Raw genomic sequence first — 23,430 nt, 5'->3', positions numbered from 1 at the left:
TTCCTCAGTAAGCTCCTGTGTTGTGAGAAAGCTTTCCCTTGTTGCAGAGCATTCTCTCATCAAGACAGAGGGAGAGGGGTGTCCTTGACCAGCCCAAGAACTCTTCCTCTTGCCAGACTTCAAAGATCCATCCCCCTCCCTGTCCTGTATACTCCCTGTACTTTCCCATCCATAGCCCCAAAGACACCTGCATCTTTGGATTACCTCATCAATGTTCCTCGCATTTCTTTCCCATGCTTTTTTCTATATAAACCCTAGCTCGACCCCTGATGGGGGCTGCTTGATTTGGATGTGAATATCCCTGGCAGCCGCGCGCTAATAAAGTCCACAATTTAAATTAGCCTAGGTGGTTAACTCGCTAATTTTCGGTATAACGATCTGAGTCTGGATTTGAACTGAAGTCTTTCTGAATCCCTTCCCAGGGTCCTAGGCCCTGTGCCACCTAGCTGCCTGTCTTGTGAGCTGAGAGGGGCCATCTAACCCACACTCACAAAATAAACTAGACGGGAAATTGTTTTTGCTTTATAATTTGTGTTTTCTGTGTTCAGTAGTTTAAAATACAAGCGACAAGATAATGTGAAAAGAATAAACAGGAAATATGCTTACAATATGAAACATGACTTTAATTGCAGCAGTATAGAAATCAGCACTGTTATGATGATCTAAATTCATACTTGAGTCCTTAACCATGAAGCCCAGGAGAAAAGATGAGAGTGCCTGGAATGTTTCTTTAAAAATGAGCTAAAATAAAAATAATTCCATACAAGCTGGTGACCAAATAAGTCCATTCGGTGCATTAAATGGAATGAATTCATATTCAAAAAATGATTGCAGACTGCAGTTTCAAACGGACCAACTTTTCAGTTTTTAATCATTGGATCACTAACACAAATATATAGCAAATTTAAAGAAAATGACTCAAAGAAACCAAAGCCTAGGCTGTTAGAATAAGGTGAGTGAGACCTTTGAACTTGGAATGATAAAACTCTTAGAGACCTTCCTATATGTAATGGTTGGGCTGAGAGATGCCATAGAGAAGAGGGTGTTAGATGTGGAAGGGCACTGAGAAGAGCTAAGAGACACAGGTGAGCCCTTCCTATAGGTAAGGGAAGACCTAGGAGTATTATTGTTAAAGCCCAGCATGTCAGAGGTGGAAGGACCCTGAGAATACATACACACACACACACACACACACACACACACACACACACGTACACACACACACACATATACACATACACATGTAATAACTCCATTTATATCATGCCTTACATTGTCCAAACCTTGGCAAATATAATCTGATTTGAACTTTAAAGCGCCTTTGCCAGCTAGGGGTTCTTATCATCCTGTTTTGATACAGGAGGAAAATGAGTCAAAGTCCAGTGAATAAGTGAGGGTCACAAACCTCTTTACTGTCTGAGTCTGGTTTTTAATTCAGATCTTTCTCAATCCCTTTCCAGACCTCTAAAGCCATTCACTACCCAGCTGCTTACATTGGGAGCTCACAAAGGCTGTCACCACTCCCCCACCTCCACAATAGATGAAAAGCAATTGCATGTCAATTTGCTGTTTTTCTGTATTCAGTGGCTTAAAGAGAGACATGATACTAAAAAACAAATTCTGAAAATATTCAAGCTCTTAACTGTGAAACCCAGGAGAAAAATGAAAGGGGATGAAGCCAAATAAAACTAATTCCATATGATCACCTTGGCAATAAATGGAATCTTTTCATATTTCAGAAATTATTGCAAACTTGAAATGATTTTATGTGGACTAACCTTTTCGTTTTTAATCACTGTATTGTTGATGCATACATGCAGTGAATTTCAACAACAACAACAACAACAAATAAACCGAAGCCTGGCCTTTTAAAAGATGGGAGTGGGAGTAGCTTTAGAATATTGAATGTCTGGACTGCTGGAGACTAAAACAGAAAATGGCTGAACTGTGAGTTGCCATGGAGAAGAGAATGAGAGGGCAGGGAGGGCACTGAGAAGCAGGGATTTCAGACAAAGGAGAGCTCTTACTGCATAGAAGGGGAGAAATGGGAGGGTCCTTAAGATGCCGCATTGTCAAAGATGGAAGGACTCTCAGAATATAGAAAATAGCTCACATTTATAATGTCTGTCAAGACTGTTAAAATCCTTGGCAACTATTATCTCTTATTAGCCTTAAAAGAATCATGTGAACTCATTTCTTTTGGAATCGCCATTTTACATATGAAGAAAGTGAGACAAAGAGAGGTTGAGTGCACAGTCCAGTATCACAGCCCTTTTTAGTATCTGAGGCTGTTTGAATTCATGTCCTTCTTAATCCCTTTCCAAGGATGTAGGCTTTGTTTTTTGAAATTGCGGATTTTGGAACTAAGAGTGGTCATCTAGCACAGGCTCAAAAATATAGACGGAAAGAAAAATCATTTTCTGTGTTCAATGAGTTAATTTAAAGACAGACGTGATGGTTTAAGAAAAACAAATATAAAACATATTTACTACTTGGGACACAACTTTTATTTCACCAATATTGAAGGCAACACCTTGGTGAAGGTCTTTAACCATAAACCCTGGAGAAAAGATGAAAAGATATTGCATGAAAAGATTCTTTAAAAAATGAGATGAATAAAATATTTCCATACAGCAAAGTGATCAGGTAAGTGCAGTATTGATATAACTATTTTTGGAAATAAGTGGATTTTGATAGGATTTGAAAGGGAGCAACTTTTGCTTTTAAATCACCTTGTTGCTAAGACACATAAACAGTGAATTTAAAAAGGACCAAAAGAAACAAAATCCTAGTCAGTAAAAAGACAGTGGGACCTTAGAACATAGAATGATAAGACCTTCAAATGTAGAATGGCTGGGCAGGGAGTTGCCATAGAGAAGAGAATGTTAGAGCTGGGAAGGCACTGATAAGAAGAGATAAGAGACATAGAAGAGCCCTTCCTGCAGGGAATGGGAGAATCAGGAGTGTTAAGACCCCAGAATGTCAGAGATAGAAGGACCATCAGATTCTAGATAATAGACAACGTTATTTATAAAGCACCCTAAGATTTTTGGCAGCTAAGTGGCCCAGTGGTTAGAGGGCCAGGCCTGGAGTCAGGAAGACTTGAGTTCAAATTTGGCCTAAGGCACTTGCTAGCTGTGTGATGCTGGGCAATTCACTTAACCCTGTTTGCTACAGTTTCCTCATCTGTCAAATGAGCTGGAGAAAGCAATGGCAAACCACTCCAGTAACTTTGCTAGGAAAACCCCAAATGGGGTCACAGTGTTTTTAACATGACTGAAACAACTCAACAACAAGATTGTCGAAATACTTGACAAATAGAATCCCACTTTAACCTCAAAACAGCTCAGAGTCGCATAACTAATTATTGTCTGTGGCTGAATTTGAATTCAGGTCTTTCTGAATCCTTTTCAGGGTTCTAAGCCATGTGCCACTGCCTATCTTGTGAGCTGAGAGGGTTCCATATAGTGACTTTGTTGCATCTCCACTATGTGAAGCATGTGCTTTATTATCCTCTCTCCCTCTTAGAGAGGACCACCACACAGTGAAGGATGGTCCCAGCAGCCAAGAGCCCTTGGTTTATTACTGCCCTCTGAAAAGGCAGAAAGTGATATCACTGAGCTCCTTCTCAGCGGTGGTTCAGGCCAAGAGAAAATTGGAATAAACCAGTAGACCAGAGGTTCCCAAAGTGGGCGATACCGCCCCTCTGCGGGGTTCTAGGATAAACCAGGGAAGCAGTAGTAGCCTCAGGTGGAATTGGGGACATCGAATAAAAATAAGGGGGTGGTGGACCCATAAGGAAAGAAAACATAAGAACATTTTGAAACACTGTTTGTATATGTTTCATCTGTTGTGTAACAGATTTAAAGTCATAGTGATTACATTATTTTCCAAATAAACACAAAAAAATACAAGTTATAACTAATCAGTGGTCAAGTCCCCCAACAGGTCTCAGCAAGCAAGTATTGGCAGGCGAGCATGGCATGCATTGTTTCGAAGTCTAGCATGCATCAGCAGGAATATGTGCATGTAATGACTTGTTTACAATATGATACTATATGGTTACATGACGCAATATTGCATAATTAAAATTTCAATGCAGAAAAAAATCCACAAATTTACAATAAATTATTAAATTTAAGATGTGACATTTAAAAATACTTTATATATTTTTGAAATGATGCAAATTACAAAGAAAAAAACTGTTAAAGGGTTAACGATTTCCAGGGTAGGGGGGCACTGAGTAATTTTTAATTTTTTTTATTTTTATTTCTTATTTTATTTAGTTATTTTTTTAAATATAAATTTATTTTTAGTTTTCAACATTCACTTCCACAAGTTTTTGAGCTCCAAATTTTCACCCCATCTCACCCCACCCCCACCCCCAGATGGCATGCATTCTGAATATCCCTTCCCCTAGTCTGTCCTCTCTTCTATCTCTTCCCCCCTCCTTCTCTTATTCCCTTCCCCTTCTATTTTCCTGTAGGGCAGGATAGACTTCTGTACCCCATTTCCTGTATTTCTTATTTCCCAGTAGCATGTGAAAACATTTTTTTTAAACATGTTTTTAAAACTTCAGGTTTCAGATTTTCTCTCTTCCTCCCTCCCCACCCACCCTCATTAAAAAGGCAAGCAACTCAATATAAGTTGTACATGTGCAGTTACATGTTGTGAAAAACTAACTCTATTTCCCTTAATCTTATCCTGCCTTCCCATTTATTCTATTCTTTCTTTTGACCCTGTCCCTCCTGAGAAGTATTTGCTTCTGATTACCCCCTTTCCCAATCTGCCCTCCTCTCTATCATCCCCCTGATCTCTTGTCCCCTTCTCCCCCTATTTTCCTGTAGGGTAAGACAGATTTCCATACCCAATTGAATGTGTATGTTATTCCCTCCTTAAGCCAAATACTATGAGAATAAGATTCTGAGTAATTTTTTTAAAAAGGGGGCTATAGGCCAAATAAGTTTGGGAACCTCTGCAGTAGACAAAGGCATTCAGCACAGTACAGGTCCCTCAGGAAGGAGGAGGACCTAATCAAATGAACACTGAACCCATTAGTTTGGATGCTCCCTCAGGCATTTGTAACTGAGACTGCAGAAGCACCATCAAGCAGGGAAGCCAATAATAAGAAATGTTTAAATAACAGAGCATACAATCTTAGCAATCCACAGTTATCTGATTTCTAAAGAGAACAGGTTATAAAATTTAAGATCTCTCAAATCAAACTGGATTTTCAAAGAAGAATATCAAATTTATTTTTTAAAAGAATACATAGGAAGATTCTCAACATCATTGTTCTTTGAATAAATTTAAGAATAAAGCATTAAATCAAAGGAAAAAGTAGCCTGGTTGCAGAAGGTGTATAGGACCAATGGCCCTCATGATTTTCAAAAAATAACTGAGACTTCATCATTATTTCAGGTCCCAACATCAATTTTATTTGAGTATTTTAAATAAGTGTTTGTACCTAACACCACTTTTCCCACAATTTTTATATCAACTCGTGTTAAGCTACAACACTCCAGCTGGTGTAGAGAATCCATTTTTGTACCCATTCACTCATATTAAGATGTGGGCTCACATGAGGCATTGCAATAACGTAACTCCCAAACCAGATGGCATTGGGAACCATGTATGGAAAGTGATTGATTCAGGGAAGCATATTTTATAGACTATTTTTGACACAAACATAAATTTGACTATATCCCATAGAGGGAGAAGCTCTCTAGTGTTGTTCTTGTCTACAAGAAATGGGATAAAAATCTTTCCTCCAACTGGAGACTCACATCTCCATATATTTATTTAGAATTTATTATGGGATGTGGCGTAATCTGTTATTCTAAGCTGAATTTCTACCACACTGCTTTCTAGTTATTCTAGCAGGTTTTTTTCAATCAAATAGGAATTTAATTCCTAAGTAATATATGTTTTCAAGTTTATCAAACATGGGATATGAAAATCCATTTTTGCTTGTTCACCCTTATCGGATCTATTCCATTGATCCACTGCTCTATTTTTTAAAATAATGCCAAATATTTGATGACTGCTGCTTTATGATAAAATATTAATTCCAAACATGCAAGTCTTCCCTCATTCCTAATTTTTTCATCATTTCTTTTGATATTCTAGATCTTTTGTTACTCTAAATTTGTTTTGTTATTTTTTAAAGAGTTCTGTAAAGTATTCCACTGATTATATCATTGCTATAGCTTTCAATTCATTAATTAACTCCAGGAATATCATCTTTTTTATTGTATTGGCATGGCCTAGCCATGAGCACTGAATAACCTTCTAGTTATTACAGTCATTTTTGATTCCTTTAAGGGCAATTTTGTAATTGAATATTTGCAGTTATGTGGTGGTCTTTGACAGAGTGATCCCTATATATTTTATATACCTTTTCATTATTCCTAATGGGAATCACCTCTAAACCTCAACTTCCTCACTTCTTCCAGTTTCCATTTTTGTGATCTCTTCTCCCCCACTAGAATGTAAGGTCATTGAAGGCAGGAATTGTTTCTCTCTTTCTTTCTCTCTCTCTCTCTCTCTCTCTCTCTCTCTCTCTCTCTCTCTCTCTCTCTCTCTCTCTCTCTCTCTTTCTCTCTCTCTCCCTTCTCTCTACCCCCACAAACTCTTTAACCCAGTTAAACTGGCCTTCTTGATGTCCTTGGACGAGACAGTCCATCTCCCAGATCCAGGCATTTTCTTTCTTTCTTTTTTACTTAATCTATTCCTTTATTTATTTTTTAAAGTTTTGAGTTCCAAATTATATCCCTCTCTCCCTTCCCTTCCCCCTCCCTGAGACAATAAGCAATCAGATATAGGTTACACATGTGCATTCGTGTAAAACATTTCCATATTAGTCATTTTGTACAAGAAGATTTGAATAAAAGAAAAGGAATGAAAGGAAGAAAGTGAAAATAGCATGCTTCAGTCTGTATTCAAACAATATCAGTTCTTTCTCTGGAGGAGGATAGTATGCTCCATCATTAGTCCTTTGCTATTGTCTTAGATCATTGCATTGTAGAGAATAGCTAAGCTATTCACAATTCTTCATCAAACAAAATTGCTGTTACTGTGTACAATGTACTTCTGGTTCTGTTCACTTCACTTTGTATCAGCTCATGTAAGTCTTTCCAGGTTTTTTCTGAAATAATCCTGCTTGTCATTTCTCATAGCACAATAATACTCCAACCCAATCATACACCACAACTTATTTAGCCGTTTCCCAATTGATGGGTATTCTCTCAATTTCCAATTCTTAGCTACCACCAAGACAGCTGCTATAAATACTTTTTTTAAAATACTTTTGTACAAGTAGATCCTTTTCCCTCTTTTATATACCTTTGGTATATAGCCCTAGCAGTGGTATTGCTGGATCAAAGGGTATGCACAGTTTTATAGCCCTTTGGGCATAGTTCCAAATGGCTCTCCAGAATGACTGGATCAGTTTACCACTCCACCAAAAGTGCAGTGGTGTCTCAGTTTTCCTATATCCCCCCCTGCATGTATCATTTTCTTTTTTGTCATATTATCCAATCTGATAGGTGTGAAGTGGTACCTCAGAGTTGTTTTAATTTGTATTTCTTTAATCAATAGTGATTTAGAGCATTTTTTGTATAACTATATGTAGCTCTGATTTCTTCTTCTGAAAACTGTTAGCTCATATCCTTGGACCATTTAAGAATTGAGGAATGAATTGTGTTTTTATAAATTTGATTTTTGTTCTCTTTATAGTTGGGAAATGAGGCTTTTATAAGAGAGACTTGTTGCAAATCCTCCCCTTCCCCAATTTTCTGCTTTCCTTATAATCTTGGTTGCATTGGTTTTGTTTGTGAAAAAAAGTTTTTAATTTTATATAATCAAAATTATCTATTTTACATTTTGTAATGCTCTCTATATTCTCTTTGGTCCTAAATTCTTCCCTTATCCATAGATCTGACAGATACACTATATCATACTCTCCTAATTTGCTTATGGTATCCCCCTTTATGTGTAAGTCATGTACCCATTTTGATCTTATCTTGATATACATTGTGAGATGTTTGTCCATACCTAGCTTGTGCCATACTGTTGTAACTCCAGGCATTTTCATTTGCTGTGCCTTATGCCTGGAACTCTCTCCCTCCTCATCTCCACCTCACAGCTTTCCTGGCTTCCTTCAAGTCCCAGTTAAAATCCCATCATCTATAAGGAACCATTCCTGATCCACATACATGTTACTGTCTTTTACTCCCTGAATTATCAATAGTTGTCTTCTAAATTGTGCATAGTTATTAATACGTTGTCTATGAAATTAGGCTATAAGGTACTTGAGAGCTGGGACTGTCTTTTACCTTTCTTTGTACCCCAAGCACTTGTGCACATAGTTGGTGCTTAATGAATGCTTGGTGACTCTTGACTGTCTTTTTGTCTGTCTAATGTTCCTGACTCTCTCTCAGCCCGTATATGTTATGTAATTGGTTGCCCAGTCTTCTCTTCACTCTGGGCTTCTTCTACCATGCTTCATTCAGCTCTTCATCCTGAATTCCTACCTTGAAAGTACCCTCCCCCTCCACTTGAATGAGTTCTTCCAGAACCTACACTGAAGGAGGAACCCAGACTAGCCATGGACCATTCCTTTCCAGATTTCCTCTTCCATGACAAACTATCTCTGCCTATCTTCCCCACCTCTATAGCTTTTCAACTTCCTTTTATGTGCTGTCTTTTAACTTTAGAAGGCACTGTTTTTTTTCTTTCTACTTGTATTTATATTCCCCATGCTCAAAACAACTTCTGGCACAATAGGAAGCACTTAATAAGTACTTTGTTGACTGACTGACTCATACAACCTCATCTTTCCACCTGGGTAATTGCAATAGTCTCCCAGCTGGTCTCCCTGTCTAAGATGTCCACCCTCTGCAGTCCATCCTCCATTCAGCTCTACAAACCATGCTAGATCCCATGTCTGCTCATGTCAATCCCATGTCCAACAAATTCCAGTCCATCTGCTCCTCCCTCTCGAAATTTTGGTATCAAATAGGAACTCTTCTCTTTGTCATTGAATGCCATTTGTAACCCATCTATAATCTACCTTTCTAGCTTCATCATGTATGATTCCCCTTCAGGGAGTCTATGGTCCAAGCAAATTTATCTTCTCCTTGTTCTTCACACATGACACTTTATTTCCCACTTCCATGCCTTTGCAAAGGCTGTTCCCTATGCCTGGAATGAATTACCTCCTCAGCTCTACAGCTTAGAATCCCTCCTTTCCTTCATAGCTCAGTTACCATACCACCTCTTCTTATACTTGAGGCCTTTCCAGCTCTTTCCCTGCTTATTAGAAACCCCACTGCCTTTGTCGATGTTTTGTATATATATGGAAGTTCAATTTCCATCAGACAGGACTGTTATATTTTTGTCTTTGTATCCCCAGCACCTAGGGCAACTTGCTGTGCCTTGTAAGTAGTTAAAAAATGCTTATTCAACAGTAAATTATCTTTGAGGAAAATGACACTGTCTTTCATTGCCATCTAGTGTCCAATATGGATATTGCAGGTCACTGAAAATTTCTAGGCCTTCTTGTGGTCCAATCCAGTGATTAGTTTTAGTTGACCTCTGTGTGTCCAAATCCTTTTATTTCTTTCTGGCCTTTTCAACCCTATTTGCACTGTATTTTAGGACATGCAATAACTTACTTGTTAAGGGAGGCAGAACAGACCTAAAGAAAAGCCTCCATTTATGAAGCAAAGCAAGTAATGAATTTTGAAGTGTAAATAAGAATTCAAACTAAATCATCACCGTTAAAATTGCCTCTTACACTCTTAATCCTAATACAGGAGATATGATACAGGCAAAGACTTCACAGCAGTGGAGACAGCACTGAGCAGGCTTCACCCTACAGAGTACCTGGTCCCTGGGTGAAGTAGTAACATTGTCCATTCAAAAGAGCAAAACTTGGGAGGAAATAAATACAAGAAAATGGCCAACCTCAACCTGGAAGATAATTTATGTAATAAATTTCAAAGTATGACTGAGACAGTGGTCCTTTAAAGCCTGTCACAGACTGTCACAGGCTTCCAAAAGCTGATAGTTAATTTTTCAGGAATTTCTGATAGCTGGTTTGAAGTCAGTCAGTTAATCAGCATGTATTAATTGTCTACTATGTGCCAGGCTCATGCTAAGCACTGGGTATGCAAAAAAAAAGGCAAAAGGAAGTCCCTGCCCTTGAGGAGCTCACAATCTAATGTTAAGCATAGACAGCATCTAGTTCAGTCAGTTCTTGCATCTGTAACATTATCTGTTGCTTTACCAGAATTGATTTTAACCATAGAAGAGTAATTTTTCAATGCATTGTTATTGACTTTAAGTGATTGTGGCTTTAATAATGAATATGTGAAGGTGAATTTCTTTTTTTTTGCATTTTGTTCTGATGGTGCTATTCCCTCACACTTGGAAAAATGTCTGGAATACCTACAATATTGTCAGAAAATATTCCTAAAATCATGTCCTGGCAATTTTAAAATTATTGATAGCAGTTATTAGTTGACAATTTGATATAACAAATAAAAGATGTTAATAATTTTAAAATATTACTGAATAAAAGATATTCTCTTTATCACCAATCTAATAAAAGTCCAACTGAGTTAGAAACAGTTGCTAAAGAACTTGAAATTGAACTTTTCTGAATTGGTTGAATCCAGGGACGAAGAGAGAAAGGCATCATGCCAGTTAGAAGCTGCTACTGCTGTATATCATGCTTATCTTGGATTCTATATGCCTTTTATCCATTCTCCTAATTCTGGTTTGACAAAGTGATTATCTAACATTAATTTCTTGAAAGATCTTGTTTTAATGATTGACATTCTTGAAAAATTTTTGTTACTTTAAACTGCATCTTAGATCAACTAACAATCAGAAAGCACAAACATTAATCAAATGCATTATAAGTGCTTTGGAAGAGTTAAGGACAAGTACTGGAAAGCATGAGTCTCATGTTGATGATTTGGTTAAAGCAGATAAATGTAAAGACAGTCCAATTAATTAAAATAAAAATGTAATGTTCTTCCTGAGAATATATTACTAAGAAATATAACAAAACACATGGCTTTTATTGGTCAGAAACAACACTGAAAGCACATTTAATTATTCTGATTTATTAGAACCTTTATTTGGCATTATGAAGAATTAACTTCATCCCAGACAGATGGTAGGAAAAATTACCATTCAAATTAAATGTCCAAACATGAAATTGATTGAAACGATTTTCTTATATTTGTAGGTAATGATGTAAAATTATGCAATATTCCAATCTTTTTCAATCCTTGCAAAAGGGTAAAAAGAGAGTCGCTTTGTTGAGCTGACGGTAAAAGAGGTTTCTGTTTAAGGAATATAATTTCTGTCAGATTTAATGACAATAAATTTATTGAGACTTGAGTTAAGGGACTGAAATGTGATTCCATTGTCAAATCATAGGGGAATTGCAACTACAGATCTGTAGATAGAAGAGTTCTGTGAAAATCAAAGACAGAATTTTGTGAGAATAATTTGGAAATATGGAATTTACAACAAAGAGTTTTGTGTATTTTATTATTTGTGGATTAGGAAACTTATGTATATATTTATGTATTATATATATGCACATATATGTGTGTGTTTTCAGAGAGCTGGTTGTTAAATATTAGGACAACAAGGGACTGAGAAATTAACAGTTAATTTAAGAGCTAGTAAATACAATTAAGAGTGGATTATAAAAAATCAAAAAGTAAGTGAGGCTCCTACTGCAGTCATTATAGTAATGGAGCTGGGATGCAAATCTTGCTCCTCTACCTCCAGTCAGTCAATAATCATTTATGAAGTCCTAGGTGCCGTATTAGGCTCTGAGAATACAGTGAAAGGCAAAAGACAATCCTTACCCTCCAAGAGATCACAATCTAATGGGGGAGACAACATGCAAATAACTATGTCCAGACAAAGAACTATAAAAGATAAAACAATCAACTGTAAGAAGGCAGTAGAATTAAGGGGAAACGAGAAACTCTTCCTATAGTAGGTAGGATTTCAGGTGGGTCTGGAAGGAAGGTAGGGAAGCCAGGAGTCAGGGATGCAGGAGAGAATTTCAGGCATGGGGAAAGTCAGTGAAAATGGTCAGTGGCAAAAGATAGAGTATCTTCTTTTGGTAACACCAAGGAGTCCAGAGTTACTGGATCAAAGAGCTCCAGGAGAGGTGGGGAAAGGGGGGCAGGCAGAGTCTGTAAAGTGTAAGAAGATTGGAAAAGAGGTGGGCGGGCAGATTAGTAAGGTGCTTGGATGTCAAACAAAGGATTTTATATTTGTTATTAGAAGTCATAGGGAGCTACAGGAGTTTATTGAGTGTTTGAGGGAGGAAGGAGGAGTTGGTCAGACCTGCACAATAGGAGGATTACTTTGGCAGCTGAATGGAAGATGGGCTGGAGTTGTCAGACACTAGAGGAAGGGAAACCAACCAGCAAGCTATTGCAATAGTCCAGGCTACAAATTATGAGGGCATGCATCAGCTTGGTGGCACTGTCAGAGGAGAGAAGAGGACACATGTGAGAGATGTCTCTAAGGTATATTCAATAGGCCTTGGCAAGAGCTTGGATCTGGGGGGTGGGGGTAGGGCATCAAAAGAGAAGAAGATGACACCTTGGGTCCCAGACTGTGACATGGGAAGATGGAGGTACTCTCTACAGTAATAAGGGAAGTAGGAAGAGGAGATGGTTTAGGGGGAAAGATCATGAGTTCAGTTCTGTGCATGCTAAGTTTAAAATGTCTGAAGGCGAAGGGCATTTATTAAGTGCCTATTGTGTGCCAAGTATTGTGTATCTTACAAATAGCTCCTCATTTAATCTTCATAACAATTCTGTGAGATAGGTTCTATTATTATTGCCATTGCAGAGTTAGGAACCGATGCAGACAGAGGTTAGATGACTTACCCAAGAGCACATAGCTAGCAAGTATCTGAGGCCAGATATGAACTTAAGTCTTTCTGACTCTTATGAGCTGTGTCATCTAGCTGTCTACAGGGCATCCAATTTGAGATGTCCAATAGGCAGCTGGAAATATGACACTGGAGGTCAGCAGAGAGATTAGGCCCGCATAAGTAGATTTGAGAATCATCAGTGTAGAGGTGATCAGTGAATCCATGGGAGCAGATGAGATCACCAAGTGAAATAAATAATATAGAGGGAGAAGAAAAGAGGGTCTACTACAGAGCCCTCTGGGACACTCATGGTTGCTGGGGCTGACATGGATGAAAATCCTGCAAAGGATTTTGAGAAGGAGTGGACAGACAGGTAGGAGGGGACCCAGGAGAGAGCTATGTCAGTAGAGGGGAGTTACTGGAAGTGCCAGAGGCTGAAGAGAAGTCAAGAGGAGGAGGACTCTCTTCTAACCTAAAGACTGTGTGGAGGTTGTACAACAGAACCAATAGAGTATAACCTATGAATACTTTCAAAACAGAGTATGAGCTTGTCCCCACAGTCAAAAGGGTGAGTATTAGTTACTCTGATATTGAATTTCAAAGTCTTATTTTACCAGACAAGCTTGAACTTTCAAGTCAAAATCCCATGAAAAAGCTAGTAGGACAGGGAAGTAGGGGAAGAGTCTTCCTTTTTCTAGGGCTTATTCCACAAATTAATATTATGAATTCAGAAAAATAAGTTGCTGCATATGATCAAAAGGTTTATAGGTTGAAATTGAAGGTTTATTCATTTTTTATATGTGTCCTGCATTCATTATAAATGAGAGAAAGAGAGTGATCTGAGTGGCTGTTTGAATTGCAAGCATCACCATGAATTCAACCACCCAATTCCTGCTTAAAAATTAACCCCTTTAAAATAACCATATCAATATTTTTTAAACATTTTAAAACATTGTATAAATTCATATTTAATGTCTTTTTACAAACTGATTGCAAAATTAATGGGCCGTAATTCACATACTGGTGGATCTTGTTCCTGAGTACTGCTAGCCAATCAGATTATAGATTTCTTTCTTCATGGAAGAATCACTTACTTTATTGTGAAGGACACCTGATACAGTATTCTTTATTACTGTTATATATGGAATGTTTTGTTTTTGGCAAACTATGGTGCTTTGATTTTAATAAAATAAACTTGAATGAATGTTCATAATGTGAATATTTCAGCTCAAAACATCTTTAAAATACACTTATTAGTGCAAAATTAGTTCAACACGGTATTTTAAGAGACTCCTCCTGTCTTATTATACATAAATGATAGGAATTCGATATCTTTAATTATGAAGATTTAAAATACTAAGCACATTTTCAGTTAAATTAAATTGTAGACCACTTTACTAAATAATGTGTACAGAGCCTTAAAAAAAAAAGAGGAGGAAGACAGAAAAGGCCATAAGATTTGGCCATTAACAGATCATTAGTAACTTCGGAAAAAGCATTTTCTATTAATGATGAGATCAAAAGCCAGATTATACAGAGTTAAGAAGACAGTGAGAAGAAAAGAAATGGAGGCCCCTATTTTAGGTAGCCTTCCCAAGGAGATTAGCCACAAAGGGGAGGAGAGAAATGGGATGATGGGGGTGAGGAGGAAGCATCTTCATGAATGAGGGAGATGTGGGCATGTGTTCCTGCCACTGGACCATGTTGTCCATCTGCTTCCCTCTGTGGCCCTCCATTCTGAAGCTGTCCTTCTCTCCTTTCAGTCCCTGCCAATCTTCTCAAACGTGTGGTCTCCACCTGCTGCCTCAATTCCCTTTCCATTTGGCCATTGCTTTCAGCCCCTAAATGGATCCACAGGATCCCAGTCTTTGATTTAGAGCTATAAGGACCCATAGAGGCCATCTATTCCAACCTCTTATCATCCAGAGGAGGGGACTAAAGTCGAGGGGATGAAGTGAGTTGTGTGCAGTGTCATACTGAAGATCCTAGCTGAAGGTGACCACCGAGGCTACTGAGTCCCTCAATTAACAGAAGAAAAGACTGAAGCCAAGAAAGGTGAAAGAAACTTCTCTGAGATCACACAGCTAGCAAGTGTGGTCAGATTCGAACTCAGGTCTTTGTGACTCAGATGTACCCACTCCATCCTTCTGCCCCCTATACTCTCATCTGAAGAGGTTACACTCACCTTTTTAGACCTTCTAAGACTGAAGGGAAAGGGATTGGTCTCTCCTTGATGTTTTAAAAGAAACCATTTCCCCAAAGTGTACAGTTTCATTTACTAAACATTCCAGAGATACTTGTTGGACTGAACAGAATTCTTTGGCTTCCTGTGTACATAATAACACTCTGCTGAATGTATGATTTCCTTTAGCCCACCTTTGCTTTTTTGCTGAAATCAGATTTTTTTTTTGGCAAGGATTTCCACAAGCACTAAGTGGTTATAAAAATCATCACTTCTGCACCAGAAAAGATGATGGAAAAGGTCTGCAGGTATATTGTCACTGAAACAACTTACAGTCTAGAATACTCACACATGCATCAGAGGGGGCCTAGAGTAACACAGTAGCCCGACTGCTCTGATGTTCTTGGATCAAATTCTGTCTGCCGGCATCTGGGGCAAATGTATTATCTCCTTCTGACTCTGTCCCAAAATGTCTGAGGACAGGAGGACACATCAATGTGACAAGTAACATGATCAAAGAACACAAGGACAAACTGTCTATAAAACCTGGGTCTAAGACGTGAACAACTGCTTCCCAGAAGAACTTACTCTTCAAACCACTGCCATGCTCTATGAACAGAATAACTAAAACACTGGCCAAGATGCCACTGGCTGTCAGTTTCCCAAATTTGATACAATTTTTTTCACCATCTACCTGGGGTGAGGTTAATTCTTCCTAAGGCCAAATACATGGTTCTAATAAATCAGAATAATTAAGAATGATTTCACTATTTCTTCTGAAAATATTTTCTGGTAATATATTCTTAGGAAGAACATTAAATTTATTTTTAAAAGAAATGATCTTTAAACTTATCTGACTTAATCAAACCTCCAATTTCAGATTCATGCTCTTCAGTACCAATTTTTAAATTTTCAAAAGCCCCTTCTGATGCATTTGATTAGTTTTTTGTGTTTTCTGAATGTTAGTTGACCTTGACTACAATGCAGTTAAAAGTGATAAAAAACTTTCAAGAACGTTCATCATTAAAGCAAGATCTTTCTGGAAATTGATGTTAGCTAATCCCTTTTCCAAATCAGAATTAGTAATAGAATGAGAAAAATGCATGTATATAACCCAGGATAAACATGTAGCAGCTCCTATATTCCATGCCACCCTTCTCCATCCCAAGACTGAACCCAATTCAAATAGTTTCAAGTTATTCAGCAAATATTTATAATTTGGTTTGATTTCTTTTAAATTGGTGATACATAGAATACCTCCTATTCAGAAATGTTTTTAAAAGATCGACTTACTTGATCAGATATTAGATTGTCAGGTAATAAGTGCACTCATTTATTTAAACAGTGCCAAATAATGATTTTAGGGATATTTTCTAACTATTCCCTGGATATTCCATCCAGACATTCTTACCAACATGGGGTAACAGTACCATCAGAATAAAATGCAGAAATCTCACCTTCAGATAAAATGAAAAAGCCCCTGCCCTGAAGGAACTTTAATCGTATTGGCAGAAAGAGCCAAGGTTGACACCAATCATTTTACAGAAAAAAAAATTCTGTGCCCAGGGATCATATTGCAGGGTGAGGCCTGCTTGGTTATGTCTCCACTACTATCAAGTCTTAATCTGTGTTAGGATTAAGAGTGTAAGAGATAATTTTAATTCTAATGATTTAGTCTGAATTCCTATTTATGCTGCAGGATTTCACTACTTGTTTCACTTTATAAATGGAGGACTTCTTTTCAGTCTGTTCTATCTCCCTTAACAGAAAGTGAGTTATCACATGTACCAAGATCTGAACTTTTTTTTTTTTAGGCTATTGGGGTTAAGTGACTTGCCCAGGGTCACACAGCTAGTACATGTCGAATGTTTGGTCTGAGGCTGGATTTGAACTCAGGTACTCCTGACTTCAGGGCCAGTGCTCTATCCACTGCGCCACCTAGCTGCCCCTTACATGTGTGAAGATCTAATACAGATAGGCTTTGGAATGGAAGGATTTGGATGTGGGATGTCAGACTTAAACTGTAATAGTTGGATTAACCACAAAATGGTGAATTTGTCTTGAAATTATCAATGACTTGCAACATCCATCTTGGACACCAGATGACAGTGAATTACCACACCATTATCTTAGAAGACAATTTACTGTTCAATAAGCATTTTTAAAAAAACATCTACTATGTTCCAGGGTTTGTTGTAGGTGCTGGGGATACAATGACAAAAATTAAAGACCTCTGCCCTGATAGAATTTGAACTTGCATTCTAATTTTCAAAACACACACACATGATATTATACTACATTACCTTATCTATCTATATTTGTATATATAAAACATTAATAAAAAGCAAAGTAATGGCGAAGGGTTTCTAATAAGCAGGGAGGGATCTGGAAAGACCTAACATATAGGAAGAAGTGGCATGTTATCAGAGCTTTGAAGGAAAGGAGGGGTTCTAAACTTCAGAGCTGAGGAGGTAATTCATTCCGCACATAGGAAATAGCCTTTGCAAAGGCATGGAAGTGAGAAATAAAGAGTAATGGATGAAGAACAAGAAGACAAATTTGTTTGGACCACAGAATGCATGAAAGGGAATTCTACATGATAAAGCTAGAAAGGTAGATTTTAGCCAGGTTATGAATTTCATTCAGTTCAAAGAAAGGAGTGTTTGATCCCAGAGGTGTTAGAGACCAGGGTGGGGGGAGCACTGGAGTAGTTTATTAGACATGGGAGTGACATGAGCAGACATGGAATCTAGCATGCTTTGTAAAACTGAGTGGAGGAGGGATTGCAGAGGGGAGACACATTAGGCAGGGAGACCAGTTTGGAGTCTATTGTAATTGTCCAGATGACAAAAGATGAATTTGCATGAGTCAGTCAGTCAACAAACACTTCCTATGTGCTAAACACTGTGCTGAGCATGGGGAATATAAATACAAAAAGAAAAAAAGACAGCCCCTGTCCTCCAGATGCTTACCTTCTAATGGGAGAAGACAGAAGAAAAAAAAAAAAGGAAGATGAAAAGCTATAGAGGTTGGGCTGAGTTGCAATGTAGGGCCAGGTTGTCACAGGAGAGGAAACTGGAGAGGAATTATCCATGGCTGGCCTGAGCCCCTTCTTCATTGTAGGCTCTGAGAGGACCCATTCAATCAAAGGGAGAGACTGCAGAGAGGAAGGGTACCTCCCAGGGAGACATTCCAGGCCTGGAGTGAAACTTCAGGATGAAGAGTTGAAGCATGAGGGACAGCTAGGTGGTGCAGTGGATATAGCACAGGCCCTGAAGTCAGGAGGACCTGAGTTCAAATCTGGCCTCAGACCAAATACTTGACACTTACTAGCTGTGTGACCCTGGGCAAGTCACTTAACCCCAACTGCCTTAAAAGAAACAAACAAACAAAAAAAAAGAGTTGAAGCATGGTGTACAGGAAGGCTAGAGTGAAGAGAAGACATTTTTTTAATAGTTGACTTTTTTTTATTAACACAGGTGTATTTACTTGTCTTCTGGCTTGTTGAAGAAGTGGATTAAACAACACTTGCCACAATAATGTTTGTCAAAATGGCTAGCCATAAAGACTCTAGCACCACATTCATCAGAAGGGCACTCTCATTGAAGGAGGCTAATCTTGCCATTCTCGTCAAGCTTATAGTGCTTCAGAACAGCAAGCTTAACCTGCTTTCTCTCATGCTTGTTCTTTTTGGGAGTGGTATAACATTTCTTCATTCTCTTCTTGGCACCACCATGAAGCCTCAGAGCAAGATGAAGGGTAGACTCTTTCTGAATATTGTAGTCAGACAAAGTATGTCCATCTTCCAGCTGCTTGCCTGCAAAAATCCATCTTTGTTGATCAGAGGGAATGCCTTCCTTATTTTGTATCTTGGTCTTGACATTTTCAATAGTATCGGATGGTTCAACCTCAAGAGTGATGGTCTTCCCCATCAAAGTCTTCATGAAAATCTGCATCGTGGCACTGAGTCTACTCATTGATGATGGATCCGAAAGAGAGCTTTTTGTTTCAAAACTAATTACATAAGGGGACAGAGAGACAATGAGGAGTATTAGATACATAGATAGTCAACAATCAAGAAGAATTCAATAAAGCACCAACTATGTGCCATGCACAAAGAAAAGTGAAAGATTGTCCCTGTTCTCAAATACTTTACGGTCTAATTTCAGAGACAACATACCAAGAAACTATGCAGGAACAAGATATAACTAGGAAACTTGGTGATAATTAAGAGAGTAAAAAACACTAACATTTAGGGAGATCAGGAATGGTTCCTTATAGAAGATGGGGTTTTAACTGGGAATTGAGGGAAGCCAGGAAAGAGAGACGTGGAGATGGGGAGGGAGAGGGTTGCAGGCATAAGGGACAGCAAAGTGAAAATGCCTGGAGTTGGGAGGAGTGTCTTGTCCAAGGACATCAAAGAGGCCCGTTTTACTGGTCAAAGAGTCCATGGAAGAGAGAGACAGAGACAGAAAGGCAGAGAGACAGAGAGAGACAGAGAGAGAGATAGAGAGAGAGACAGAGAGAGAGACAGAGAGACAGAGAGAGAGAGAGAGAGAGAGAGACAGAGAGAGAGGGAGAGGGATTTCAAAATTGCTTACTAAGTGTCAGGAGCTGCAATACCAAAGGAAATAATGAAAAAAGTTACAAAGGGACAATTACATGTTTGGAACTCAAATTCTTTTATAAAGCAGCAGTCATTACCTATTTGGCATTAGTTAACAAACAGAGCAGTAGACCAATGGAACAGACCAGAGCAACAATGGATTTTCATATCCCATATTTAATAAACCTGAAAACATAAATTACTTAGGAATGAAATTCCTATTTGATAAAACTGCCAGGATAACTATATTGTGAGCAAAACTGAACAAAAAGGTATACCAAGGCATGTTGTCTCTGAGCAAGATAACATTCATTAACAGTGATGTGTATAGCTGTCAATAAATGTCAATGGCTTGCCTCAGTTTATGCCAAAATGAAGATGCAACTCATTTTCATAAGCATAGAACAAAGAAGAGAACAGAAATCATATCATTAGTTAATGAACAGGCAATATCATGGGGTCAAGGGATCGTGATTGGTTACATTAAAGAAAGTAGGTTTACACACTCCTGCAATAGAGACTCACTGTCTCTAAGGAATGTTTTTGTGAATTTATGGATCCCAGATGCATCCAGAGGTCTTTTTCTGTGTTTCTGAACACAAGTTTTAATTCAGATCATCACAGTGTCAATATAATATTTTGTTGAAATAAATACTGCTTATTATAAATGTTTGGTTATTGTTTTTTAAATTATCGTATCCTTGCCTATATATTCCTGCAATTGACCCAATAAAGAAAACATGAAATAATGTGCATCCCCTGAGTGTATCGTGGTTTTCTAGGACCCCTCACAAATCTTCCCACTGGGACCTATTGTGTCTCTGGACTTAGAGCCCTGGGCCTAGAGGTAGAAAGAGCTGCATTCCAGTTTTATCTTAGACATCTAACTAGGTTTGTGACCCTGGACCACTCTTTTTTTTAGCTTTCTGGACCTCACTGTCCTCTGCTCTAAAAAGAAGAATGATAACAGCAACTGGCTCAGCTGGTTGTAGTGAGGATCAAATGAGCTCACAATGCAAAATGCTTTGCCAACCTTAAAGCACTTTACAACTGCTACCTATTAGGTATGTCATAAGGCTTGTTCCATCCTTAAAATTCACTGGGCTAAAAGGCCACTATGAACTCCAATCTTCCACAGTTGTGACATCCCTCTGTTTCAATACTTGTGGACTCTGACAGTCTCTTCTCCTGGGCACTTAAAATCCTAGATAAAATCTGTTTTCCAGCTTGGTCTAAGGTCCCACCCTCTTGTGACTGGCTACGATTTGGGGACTTTGGAGTCCATTTTTTTTTTTTTTGGCAATTCACTGCTTATGGTTCTTAGCAATATTGTGATTTAAAGCATAGAGATATGCCTTTTCCAATCTTGTCAAATGAAGCATTTTGTAATAAAATAAATACTCTGAATCCCCTGCCTAGAAAAGAAATAATAGTACTGGACTTACCTGATTTCAAGTCACTATATGGAAATGTTGTTCATAATTCCAAATTTTGCTCCTAGAAGATGGATAGATGTTCCAGGCCTTTCACTTTTTCTCTTGGATTTCCTGAGATTTAATTAACATCATCAACTCCATGTTAGCAATTTTTTTTTTCTGAAATAAAGTCTGCTTATCATACCCTAATTATATTGAATTGTTGTTTTAAAAATTATTGTATCCTTGCCTATACACTGGGGTAATTAACAGAAAAAAATAAATTTGTGAAACTAAAAGAATTCTCTGAACATTTATTTTTAATTTTTGAGGACACTGTCCCCTCTGTCCCCTCCTCCCCAGCACTCAGGACAGATACCATCAGAGGCTCAGGACTTCAAGCCCTGGGCCTAGGGTCAGAAAAAGCTGCATTTACATCCACCCTCAGAAACAGACTAGGGTTGTGACCCTGGGCGGTTCTCTGGGGCTTTATGACCCTCACCTTCTTCTCCTCTAAAATGAGGAGTGATCTTAGCAGCTAACAGACAGCTTTCTCAGGAGGAGAACAGCAGCCAGTATTTTACATCCTTTTTTGAGATAGTCGAGGTCACTCTGACTTGCCCTGTTGTGAGGGCTCTTCTACCTCTGATAGCCCTCCAGTGAAGTGCCCTCCCGGCTCTGACATTCTCTTCTCCATGGCAACTCCTAGCCCAGACATTCTCTGCGTGTTCTCAGGTCTCTACAAGCCCTGACATTCCGTGTTCTAAGGCCTCACCCTTTTGCGACATGGTAGGCTTTGGTGTCTTCTGAGTTCATGTATTTTACTGAAAATGCAGTGGTTTACAAAGAGAAATGGAGGCCCTTTCAAATCCTTTCCAATTAACCCTTTAATGTTTTGAATAAACACATACTGGGGATAGGGCCGCTGTTCTCGGGAAGCCTGGGACTGAGATTGCTGCTGGGGTTGGGGGAAGGGGTGCCTAGGGGCTGCACAAGAGACTTAGGGGGCGCCTGGAGCTGCTACTCGGGCTGCGGAGGAATCTGTTGGTGCATAATCGGCAGAGAATGGGTCAGTTGGGGAGACTGAGGCTGTTGATGTGGCTATTTGAATACCTGTAACTGTGCCTGGGGCTGCTGGGCTCGGCCAAGTGGTCCCCTGGGGCAGGTTCAGGCCGCGGGGCTGGCGAGAGAAGGGTGTGGGGGGGAGGGGCTGAGGCTCCAGCAAGCGCATCGGGGTTGACCACAGCACCGTCCGGGCTGCGCTGCTCTCCCTCCCTTTTGGGTAACACCATACCTCGTACTTGACTTGGTTGTACCGCACCGTTCCCTGCACACGCGGCCCTTAGGCCTGGGGAAGGTTGGCACGGGCTCCCCTCCTTGGGCAGGGGCAGGTCCGTGCCCACCTTAAGGAGGTGCTGGGCACAGGCAGCTAGAAGCACCTGGGGCGCCTCCTTCCCCGGGGGCTGCCGCCTCCCCGGCTCCCCCCAGCCAGTGTGGCCGGGTTGGTGGGGCGCCTGGCAGAGACACGCCTCTTATGCAATAATGAAACAAAAGGCCCGCAAGCGGCCTGGGAGAAAGGGCAGGTAAGATTGGGCCCCAGGTCATGACATGGGCTTGGACAGATTTGGGAGAAATAGTGGAGGATGGGAGGGCCTGGCGTGATATAGTCCGTGGGGTCAAGAAGAGTCGGACAAGCCTGAATGACAGAACAATAAAGGAGCTAATTCCAACAGGGTGTAGTGGGAAAACCTGGATCTGGATCCTGTCAGCCCCGCCCCTTTCTTCCCCTAGGTAGGCCTCAGTTATTCTATCCTAACTCCAGGCCAGGAAACTTTCAAACATGAAGGTTCGAACCTAAGCTTGGGTTATAGGACAGCCAGGCTTCAGAAGACTCAATAACTCATCAATTGTGAGCAGGAATTACTCTGGCTTTTGTGTAGGTGTGTGTGGGGGAGGGGGCAGGGCGAAGTTGTCCCCTAAAATATTTGTTTTCTTGACACTTTATAGTCCAAAAATTTCATAATTTCTGAAAAGCTATTTTTTATGTATATGTATACACACACACACACACACACACACATTTTTTTCCTATAAAGGTAGTATAATGGAGTGGAGAGTAATATTTCCTCCTTATCAAAATTAGGTAAAACAGACAGCTAGGTGGTGCAGTAGATATAGCTCTGGCCTTGGAGTCGGGAGGACCTCAGTTCAAATCTGGCCTCTGACACTTGACACTTCCTAGCTGTGTGACCCTGGGCAAGTCACTTAACCCCCATTGCCTCAGTCAAAAAAAGAAAAAAAAGTT

The 23,430-nt window shown here is 39.3% G+C and overlaps 1 pseudogene across 1 annotated transcript; it reads right to left on the bottom strand.

Annotated features, from left to right (window-relative positions):
• Positions 1 to 18,554: 18,554 nt before the first annotated feature.
• On the bottom strand, positions 18,555 to 22,689 carry LOC110202171 (ubiquitin-ribosomal protein eS31 fusion protein pseudogene; annotated as a pseudogene). Its single transcript, XR_013483616.1, has 3 exons — positions 22,420 to 22,689; positions 21,156 to 21,257; positions 18,555 to 19,118 (listed from the first exon to the last, which is right to left on the bottom strand). The product of XR_013483616.1 is annotated as a ubiquitin-ribosomal protein eS31 fusion protein pseudogene (transcript).
• Positions 22,690 to 23,430: the final 741 nt, after the last annotated feature.

The sequence above is a fragment of the Phascolarctos cinereus genome, unplaced genomic scaffold (assembly GCF_003287225.1).
Source record: "Phascolarctos cinereus isolate Bilbo 61053 unplaced genomic scaffold, phaCin_HiC Scaffold_8;HRSCAF=390, whole genome shotgun sequence".
Lineage (NCBI taxonomy): Eukaryota > Metazoa > Chordata > Mammalia > Diprotodontia > Phascolarctidae > Phascolarctos > Phascolarctos cinereus.
Note: the sequence above shows the minus strand (reverse complement) of the source record. Positions and strands in the feature narration are given on the sequence as shown.